This window comes from Octopus bimaculoides, chromosome 20 (assembly GCF_001194135.2).
Source record: "Octopus bimaculoides isolate UCB-OBI-ISO-001 chromosome 20, ASM119413v2, whole genome shotgun sequence".
NCBI classification, from domain to species: domain Eukaryota; kingdom Metazoa; phylum Mollusca; class Cephalopoda; order Octopoda; family Octopodidae; genus Octopus; species Octopus bimaculoides.
The window spans coordinates 7,924,802-7,934,801 of record NC_069000.1 but is presented as its reverse complement, the minus strand read 5'-3'; the positions used below and the strand labels follow the sequence as shown (position 1 = coordinate 7,934,801).

The 10,000-nt window shown below is 38.3% G+C and overlaps 1 protein-coding gene across 1 annotated transcript in view; it reads left to right on the top strand.

Annotated features, from left to right (window-relative positions):
• The window catches only part of LOC106869839 (sodium channel protein 1 brain), a 193,859-nt gene extending 193,399 nt beyond the window's left edge, over positions 1 to 460 (top strand). Inside the window, exon 27 of the mRNA XM_014915740.2 lies at positions 1 to 460. This exon is cut by the window's left edge and continues 3,917 nt beyond it. The gene's annotated coding sequence lies outside the window, so the exon portion shown is untranslated.
• Positions 461 to 10,000: the final 9,540 nt, after the last annotated feature.

Genomic DNA, 10,000 nt, shown 5'->3' with positions numbered 1-10,000 from the left:
TCTGCAGCAATATTTCCAATGAATTCTTTGACCTTTTGACATGCTTTTATGTTTGTACAAACATCTCCAGCAGTGTTCTCCTGGAAATACTACCTTTGCAATACTGTTGATATTCTTACATTATTTTCTGCTGACATTTTATCTCAGCAGCTTTCCCTCCCACACACACCTCTCTCTCCTCTCTCTCTCTCTCTCTTTCTCTCTCTCCTTCTTTCTTTCTTTCTTTCTTTCTTTCTCTCTTTCTCTCTTCACTTCATACCCTTTCACTTGTATTATCTTAGAGACCACCTCAGCAACAACAATAATAACAATAGTAATAGCACCAACAATGAAATATGAAGGAAACTATTTTGTTCCGAGTTCCGGTTATTAGTGTAACCTTTAGCAGAGGTCGTTATCTGTGACACTGACGGTTTGTGCATTATAATGCTGGTTTTCTTAATATAACATTATTACATCTGCTCAGTCTTCCTGTTTTCATTCTTTCTTTTCAGCTTCTTTTGAATTATAAAGATTATTATACATCTGGCACATAAGAAATCTTTATTGTCACATATCTGCAACTAATAACTGTTCTGCTGCCTTACTAAACATAGGCAGTTTTTTCAATTCGTTTTTATGTGTAAAAATGATAATAATAATTGTGCCAATAACATCTTAATTCATCCTTATTTTACATCCATTCTGATATGGTTGGGTGAGTTACCACTGCTCAAATCAAAGCTTTTATTTGGTCTCAGGTACTTGCTGATTACTAACACAAATTAATACAATGTATTGTGATTAAAATAATTAAGTTACAGGATTAATTGGTTTATAACAGAGATAGACCATCTGGACAGGTTCAAGGACCATGTCTTGCTGGTATTTTCTAATTTAGGGCTTGGTCTTTACAATTATATGCCCTTCCTAACACTGACAACTGCTCAGTGCTCAATGTTGTCATCATTCTAGGCACCATGAAAGTGATTTCAGAAAATGAGGAAAGGGGTGTGAGGGTGAAGTTGGAAACAGACTGATTGAGGTGACAATATAGAAACAGAGTGTAATACGAAAGAGTGAGAGATTAATAGAAGCTACACAAGTGATAGATAATTGTGGAAATGGTTGGAGGTAAAAGAGCATGATGGAGATAAAAGTTGTTAGTGATAGGTAGCAAGACGTATAGAACTGATGAGAGAATATGGATGATGGTAAGAGAGGATAAACAGAGGATGTGTCAGATGCAAAGTGATCGTGTATAACCCTTCATTACTCAGGCAGCATGATGAGAGAGAGAGTGAGGAAGCAATGAGGTACAGCTGGTAGCCAGAGTAGGGAAGTTTTAATATGAATACATCTAAATTATTCCTTCATTATTCTAACAAAAGAGTGGGAGGTGGCAGATTAAAGGGTATCAAAGAGGTAACAAGAACATTAGACGGAGACTCATCATCATTATCATTAATGCCTTCTACTTTGACCATGAGAGGAGCTTGGAAGGCAGAAGCTGTATGAAAGATTATTGTGTGTGTGTGTGCATTGGTGATGAAACCAGTGTCTTACAAATGCAGTTCCTTTGCATAAATACACCATCAGAAATGTAGTGAACTATTGATTGGCTGCTTATTGGTTACCTGTTGAAAACCTTTAACTAACAACACCTTTGTCCATATACAATATATGTCATATACAATATATATATATATGTATATATAAATCACAATATTCTACAATTTAATCTTTATTGAAAGATGTACATAATATACACATTAGAAATGGCATGCTGTGTATGTGGTGTGTGTGTATGTGTGCATGCATGTTTTGTTTGTGTGTGCGTGTACATGCATTTGTGCGTGCATCTTTGTATGTTTACGTGTGTGTGTGTGTGTGTGTGTATAAACTATGGATTGACTGGGTATTCAAGTTTTGCTTTCAACAGCTTATTCAGTCAGGCGACTGGTTGAATAAGCTATTAAAGGTGAAACTTGAAGCCCCAGTCAATCCAATATTAACAATAAGATTTTCTACTCAACTAAATGAATAGAATCCCACCATCAGTCAATGCTTTGTTGTTTTACAATAAATTTACCAACAATACCAAATAACACACACACCCATAGAGACATATATATATTCAGATATACATTGTGTGTGTGTGTGTGTGTACATATGTAAACACATATATACTTACATACATGTGTGTGTGTGTGTGTATCATTATCATCATCATCATCATCATCCTCTAACATCCGTCTGCTATGCTGGCATGGGTTGGATGGTTCAACATGAACTGACAAGTCGGAGGATGTGTTGTATTCAAATGTCTCCTTTGGCATGGTTTCTATGGCTGGATGCCCTTCCTAATGCCAACCACTTTACAAACCGTACTGGGGTATTTTTCATGGCACCACTATAAGTGAGATCATCACTAAAAAGCCCCTCAACTGAGTGGGGGTATAGCACAATGGGAGGTGGCGTTGTTAGAGAATGAAAGAAAGAACAAGAACAGTTTTGTTGCTGTAGAGGAGTTATGTGGTTGCCTTACATTGTATAAGTGTGGGTGAAGTAACTGAAGGAGATAGAGATGGTAATGGTGAGGTGTCAGACTGTGAACTCAAGGTATAAGAAGGTGAATAGAAGAGAATGATGTGGGACAGAAGATCAGGAAGGGGGAGTGAGTGAGTAATGGTTGAAAGAGTCTGTGAGGTAAGTAAAGGATGGTTAGAGAAGAATGTAAGGGTAAATGCAATGAACGGTGAACATGGGTGGAGGAATGGTCGATAGTAAATATGAATTGAGGGAAGATGATAAGAATGAGGAATGGATATCAATAGAAGTGACTCAAGGGTGAGGAGGTGATGACTGGCATTAGAGAAAGGATGAAGAGAAGGATGAATAATAATAAAACAGTAGGAGGTAAAGGAAAGATGAGAGATAGGGCTATGACAGGCAGGGATTGGTGAGTAAAGAGTGCAAGAGTGGGAGAATGAAAGACATATAATGATAGAAGTAGAAGAGGTCAGAGATATGGGTGGTGGACAAGGGTGGAGGGTAGATATAGTGAAAAATGAAATGCTTGTGGCTTAAGCATTCACTCAAAATCAGCAGAAATAAAAAGTAGTGCTCCCAATGAACTAGGCTTCTCCCACAGAATCATTAGTCAACTGATGAACCACTTAGGTTTATAAAAGAAATAGAGAAATGTAAAGAACATTCCACTCATATTAAGCAATTGTGTACCTACTTTTGCCCACCCCTCTGCGTGTGTGTGTGTGTGTGTGTGTGTGTGTGTTTAGAGCCAGTAGTTACTGCTATAGTGTAACTTGCAGGAAACCAAAAATTTATACATAGCAAACTTTTATGGTAGGCAAAAGACAAGATGGTGACGTGTCACAATGATGTGCAATGTTTCTGCATTAAATGTTCTGGAAAGAGAAAACAAAATATATGATAATATATCTGCAAGTTGATCAGTTGCGTTTTCCTGTTCATTATTGATTGCAGTGTTTCTGAACGGAGTGACAATGTCTAAGGGGGTGGGGGACGAAAGAGCGCGTATGTTCGTAAAGCCGGATCTGAAGTTAAGTTTCTGAACCCTTTAACATTTGAACTTGTTTTATGTTCAAACCAACCAGATCTGGACCTCTCAAACCTACGATGTATGTTCTAAAAATAAACAATTACATCATCAAAATCTCAAAGCTATGAGATAATGCATGATTGATTCAAAACGATTTGAATAAATAAGCATTACATTTGGCAATAATCTGAAGGCTAACGGATTAGACTGATGTGAAACAGTCTTACCAAACATTTTCCTTTGTGATTTCTTCGTATATGATAGACAACTTATCTAAGGGGCGCAACTCTGAGTTTCAACATTTCTAGACATTTCCTCTTCGGTTTGTAAATATTGATGGATTTTGTGGTTTGGCAGTGAAGTTACTTCTCTTAGAGAAATAGTTTAATTTTTATATTGTTATTGAATAATTTATGAAATTTCTTGGTTAACCCAGATTGTATCTGTCTCCCTTCTGCAAGTTAATTTTTTCCATTGTTTGCGGTGAGTGTCTAGTTGTGCATGTCTTCCACCCTATATCTATTTGTTTCATGAGAGGAGACCCCAACCCCACTCCCCCGATGCATCATGCATTTGTTTAATAACATTTGATGAATAGTTGCACTCAGCATGTACGTAAAATAGACTGATTAGCTTTATAGGAGTTGTGGGTTAAACTTGTTGAAGGGAGCATTTCTCTCCCTGAGCATGTCAGCTGTTGCCCCACTCTGGTTCATGGAAACCATGAAGCTTTTGTTCTATGCCTCACTCGGGAGAGATAAGTGTAAAGTTCTCACACTTCTGCAAACAATGCCTCGTCAGTAAAACAGTATATTTGTTGCTACTGAATAATGTGTGTGCACAATTCCTATGATGCAAGATACTCTATGGTACCAGAAGATATTCTATGGTACCAGGATCATTTCCACAGCACCATTCAGCAGACTGCACATTTCTACTGAAAGACCAGTCGACAGCAGCAGAGAATTTGGGAGAAAACTTCAACCAGGTTATTCAGAAATCCTGGAGGAATTTTGTGAAGTGTCCAACCACCACTACATTTGCTGCCATGAAAAATTTAAAAACAAGAAATCTTCTAAGCCAACAATATTCCAACAGAGATATTGTAGGAGGACGGTTGCCTATGTACAAGAGTTTTATATAAGAGAAGCAGGCAACAAGGAAATATATTCTCCAGTATGGAAAACATGCTAACATCGTCGAAGTGTACAAAAACAAGACAGGCAAATCTGTATGGTACTTTTGTCTTTTGCTGGTCTGTTACTGGTTCAATGAATATCTGAAAAAGGTTACTGTATGGCTTGTTCAGGGAGTAAGACTGTGTGCTGACTCTTTATAACATCCAGTCTCTACAGAAGATTATATACTCCCAAATCCTCTGTTGAAGCAACACCAACCAGATTGAATTTGTGCTGTACAGGGCACAGACATGTGGTAAGCATGTCAGACTCTACATCCCCCCTCCCCTGTGGGCCTCTTTATGGTTATCATTAGCAAGAGGCTCAAGGCCCACTTTAAAGAGGACCAAAGCAACCCTTCAAGAGTGGAAAACATTGTTACCCATTCCCACCCCTCGCTGTTAGAAAAACACTCAGAATTTCCAGGAAAAGATAGAAATGAGTCACACACATCATTACACTTGGTTATTCCAACCAACCATTTACATCTCCAATCTGGAACTGAAGCTGTACATTGGTTACTCAAGCCCAGTGGGGAGCAACCTCGTATTGGACATAGCATACACTACAGCCGTTTAAGTGAGTACAGGTTGCCATAGAATGCTAACTGAAGATCAACATCCCATAACAAAAGATGGGACCAGTGTAACTACACTCAAATCTTATAGCTTCACAAGTCATACATAGAACCAATTCTCTTCAGAGCCCCACTGCAAAATTTGGAGAGAAAAACTCAAATATAAGAATTTTATATTGTGTAAAAAAAAAATATATCAAATGTATATGCTCCGTACACCTTTGGTTTTTGATCTAATTTTCAAATCTGTCTAAAGTCAATTTAATCTAGAAGAGATTGTCTTCCCTGTTATGGTTAACCACCAAGGGCACATCACGTGTTCAAATTTAGAAGTTGGTCAGTAAAAGGAAGCCAAGAGATAGCAATAAAATTTTTTTATGTTTGATGATTAAGAATGATATATGAGGCTACCAGTTTCAAATTTTATTAAAACTGGACCTATTCATGATCAATAAAGAAGAAGAAGAAGCAGAATGCATAACAGAGAAAACAAGGTGAACTCTGGATTTTGAACCCTGTTAACACTTTGTCTACCAAATCCATTTTGTGCCATATTTCTTTTTGCACCAACACTCTAATTTTGTTATAAATTATGTGCTTTTTAAATTTTTTAGCCATATATTTCTTCTAGTTCACTATATAAACTACCACATTGATTTATAGCATGCATATAGAACGAATATTAAAGTCATTCTGTACAGCAGGAGTTAACCAGTGTTACACAAGTTAAAAGTGTTAAAATGTCCATTATATCTGCATTTATGGATTGTTTTTTTTTTGTTTTGGGGTTGTTTTTTTTCATTTATTCTATTTTTCTTTTTTTTTTTTTTTTTTTTTTTTTTCAATACATTATATTTCAGTTTCTTTTTCAAAAAAGCATTGTTTTATGGAGAGCAGAATTCCAATAATGGAGATGACAGTGACTTTCATCCTTCCTACCAGGTCCTATCTCAGCTTCTGTTATTTCAAATGGAAAACCATCTAAAAGAAATATGAAACATGTGTTCTGTATATTTCCTAGAATTCAGATAATGTAGTTTGAACCACAATAATATGAGGCTTCATAAAAAAAAAGCCTCACCATTGGGAGTCACTGGTGACTCTCATACTATATTATGAGCATAGTGTGGGGAGTGAAGCCACATGGCTCAGTGAAGGCGCATGGCTCAGTGGTTAGAGTGTCGAGCTTACTATCGTGAGGCTGTGAGTTTGAATCCCGGACCGGGCTGAATGTTGTGTTCTTGAGCAAGATATTTTACTTCACATTGCTCCAGTTCATTCAGCTGTAGAAATGAGTTGCGACGTCACAGGTGCCAAGCTGTATCAGCCTTTGCCTTTCCCTTGGATAACAGTGGTGTGAAGAGGGGAAGCTGGTATGCATGGGTGACTGCTGGTCTTCCATAAACAACCTTGCCCAGACTTGTGCCTTGGAAGGGTAACTTTCTAGGTGCAATCCCATGGTCAGTCATGACCAAAGGGGGTCTAAGTAGTGTGGGGAGTCACAGTGAGTCCCATTGTAGGCAAAGTTTTAAATGACTATCACATTAAATAGATCCAGAAATTGCCAACTGTATCGTCCAGATTACAATATCACACATCTCTGGCAATGCACAGCAAATCCTGCTCCTCTAAATATACTAGAACTAGGAAAATATTGTCTCTGTTACCCATTATATCCAGATCAGACACATCAAAGCTAATGTAATGTGTTGCAAACAAAGATAAATCAATATTTTGAACAATGGTCCTTCATCAAGAAGTCGAAACCAGTTTTAATTTTAGACAGGAAGTAGTGGAGTGAAGGTAGATAAGACGTGGACAGTGGTAGGGTCACATTAGAAGAGACAGAAGTTGTGTGGGTTGATGCTCTGGAAATGTTGGTTGGTGGGAGGGAAGGTGAAGAGGAAGTGAAGATGGCTGGTGATGGAGAGACAAAAGGGTGTAGGTTGATCAATATTGAAAGTATAACAGCAAATAGCATTGCCATTAGGTTGGGGTTAGCCATATTGTTGTAAAAAAATAGATCGTGTAGTGTGACTGGACATCAAAGACGGTGTTGACTGCAGGAGTGGATGTGTTGTGAGAAGGAATGGCCATTTGTGATAATTAGGTTGGAATGGAGTAAAATCGAGGTAGGAGTGGGAGTCAGGAGATTTGTAAAAGACAGAGGTGTTTACGAAACTGACAGGAATGGCAGAGGTGTTTGGGAAGTTGGCAGGGGTGACAGAAGTGAATATGGAAGAAAGGTGTTTGAAGGTGACACTGAAACAGTGGTCACTTTAATGATCTTATAGCTCTGAGGTGAGTTGCTGGACTCTGAGGCCTCCACTTTACCATGGAGGTGCATGGCTTGGTGGTTAAGGTGTTGGGTCCATGATCATAACATTGGGATTTCAATTCCTGGACTGAGCAATGTATTGTATTCTTTGACAAAACATTTCATATCACATTGCTCCGGTCCATCCAGCTGGCAAAAATGAGTAATTGGTGGACTGACGTCCTGTCCAGGGGAAATATAGGTGCCACAGAAACTAGGAAACCAGCTCTGAGTCTATACAACTCGGGACAGAGCTCTTGCTATCCTCCACTTGACCCAAATCAGATTAACTCAGCTGATGTGTGTGGTCACTCCTGTAACTCGATGGCACAAGTTGAAGGTGAAGTTGAGATGCTGAGTACAATGGATTAATTTGAGCATTGAAAGTTAATCACCATAGCAATGATGGCAGAACTTAACATCCATTGTGAAAAAGAGCTGTGGTGGGCCAGTGAAAGGTATGGCTGTTTTATCGGGTGTTTGATGAGAAGAGGAGTGGAAGCAAGAATAAGAACTTGGATATTTGGACCATGAATTTGACGAAGCAATTGGATGTGGAGATAAATGTTGATGAGATTTGTTAGGCATATGGAAGTAGGTGTTGGTGGTAAGAGTACATGGTGAATGGATGACCTGGTTGATGGTTGTGGAAAGGAGGATACAAGTTAGTGTTTTCAAGAGATTAAGAAGTTGCAAAGTGGTTTAATATAATATATATATAATGAACTTATTGCATACAGTGCTCACAGAATTGCTCTTGTCCATAGCTTTGATAAAAGTAGCAAAGTGCAACAAGTTCCAACCAAGAGATGTTTAGGAAAGTAAAAGCTCTCCACAGTGTGACCACACTAATTGGTGACTAGATCAAAAAGCTCGGGGTGTGGTGGGTGAGATGTCTAGTGAGATGACTATATTGTGGTAAAGGAATTACAATTTGGTATGGTGTAAGAAACAGTGTCAGTTTGGTTGTGGAACTTGTCTACATCTCTTCGACACACAAAATTATTTTCATATTCATCTAAATATTAAGTAATTTTAGTGAGGTGGGTGGCTTAGTCAATTACATCGATCGCGGTTCTTATAGACCCAGAAGTATGAAAAGCAAAGTTGACTCCAGTGGGATTTGAACTCAAAACATTAGAAGAAATTATGTAAGGGAGATGACTCTTATTTACATAAGAAAGTTGTGGCTTCTGTAATGTGAAGGGAACTAATTCCTTTTCAGAACTCGCGCTGAATATGCAAGGGAGGTAACTTAAGTAATTTGGCAAGAGACTACTTGGGTGCGTGCGTGCACGAGGACCAGTTAGGCAGTACTGGCATCGATCACGTTTGAATGGTGCTGATAATAATATACCTCTGACTCTGCACTGGACATGGGCAAGGCACAAGACACCCCTTCCCCGCCTGTCTGACAACAGCTGGATAACTAAGAAGGGTTTAATATCGGTATTTCCCACAAGTTCAAGGAGAATGAGACAATAGAGAAATGGACTAAAGACACTAAGAATTCAAATCCTGCATCACGGAGAGAACCAAAATTCTTTAGAAGCCTGGTGCATTAAACAGCTGTAAAGAAGTGTTTTCTAAATGCATCCGCTTTAAGTACTACTTACTAGAAAATTGGATCTCCTTGTTTGCTCGTTAAGCCTAAGGTCCCCCCACCTCTGATTAAGGGGAAATAATCCATCCTCGTTAACGTTTAATCGTATTCCTCTAGTTCTGAGCGTTTCCTCACGTCTGCAATGTAGATATTTCAAATTTTGTATTCATATGGAGTCTGACAAGCTGTCCACAAGGCTTTGGCTTTGTGGGTAGGAAACCTAGGGTAACTCTATATAGAAAAATTTTGTTGTAATAATTACTGCTCTTTTTCTTCGAGTCTGCTTCTTTCTGATACATGTTTTTATTATTATTATTATATATATATATATATATATATATATATATATCGTTCGTTTAACGTCCGCCTTCCATGCTAGCATGGGTTGGACGGTTTGACTGAGGACTGGCGAACCAGATGGCTGCACCAGGCTCCAATCTGATCTGGCAGAGTTTCTACAGCTGGATGCCCTTCCTAATGCCAACCACTCTGAGAGTGTAGTGGGTGCTTTTACCATGTGGTTGGTAAGCAAGCTACTTACCACACAGCCACTCCTGCACCCATATAGAAATAATTCAGATTCAGTTGAATTAGGCACTTAGGTTGAGGCACCAAGTCAGTCCGGTATTGTATGCACAGCATGAAGTTAGGTGAATAAAAAGCAAATAAGTAACAAGGATGTCAAGGTATTAGTGCATTATAAATAGATAAATAAACATATATAAATACATATAAATATATATATATATATATAGAGAGAGAG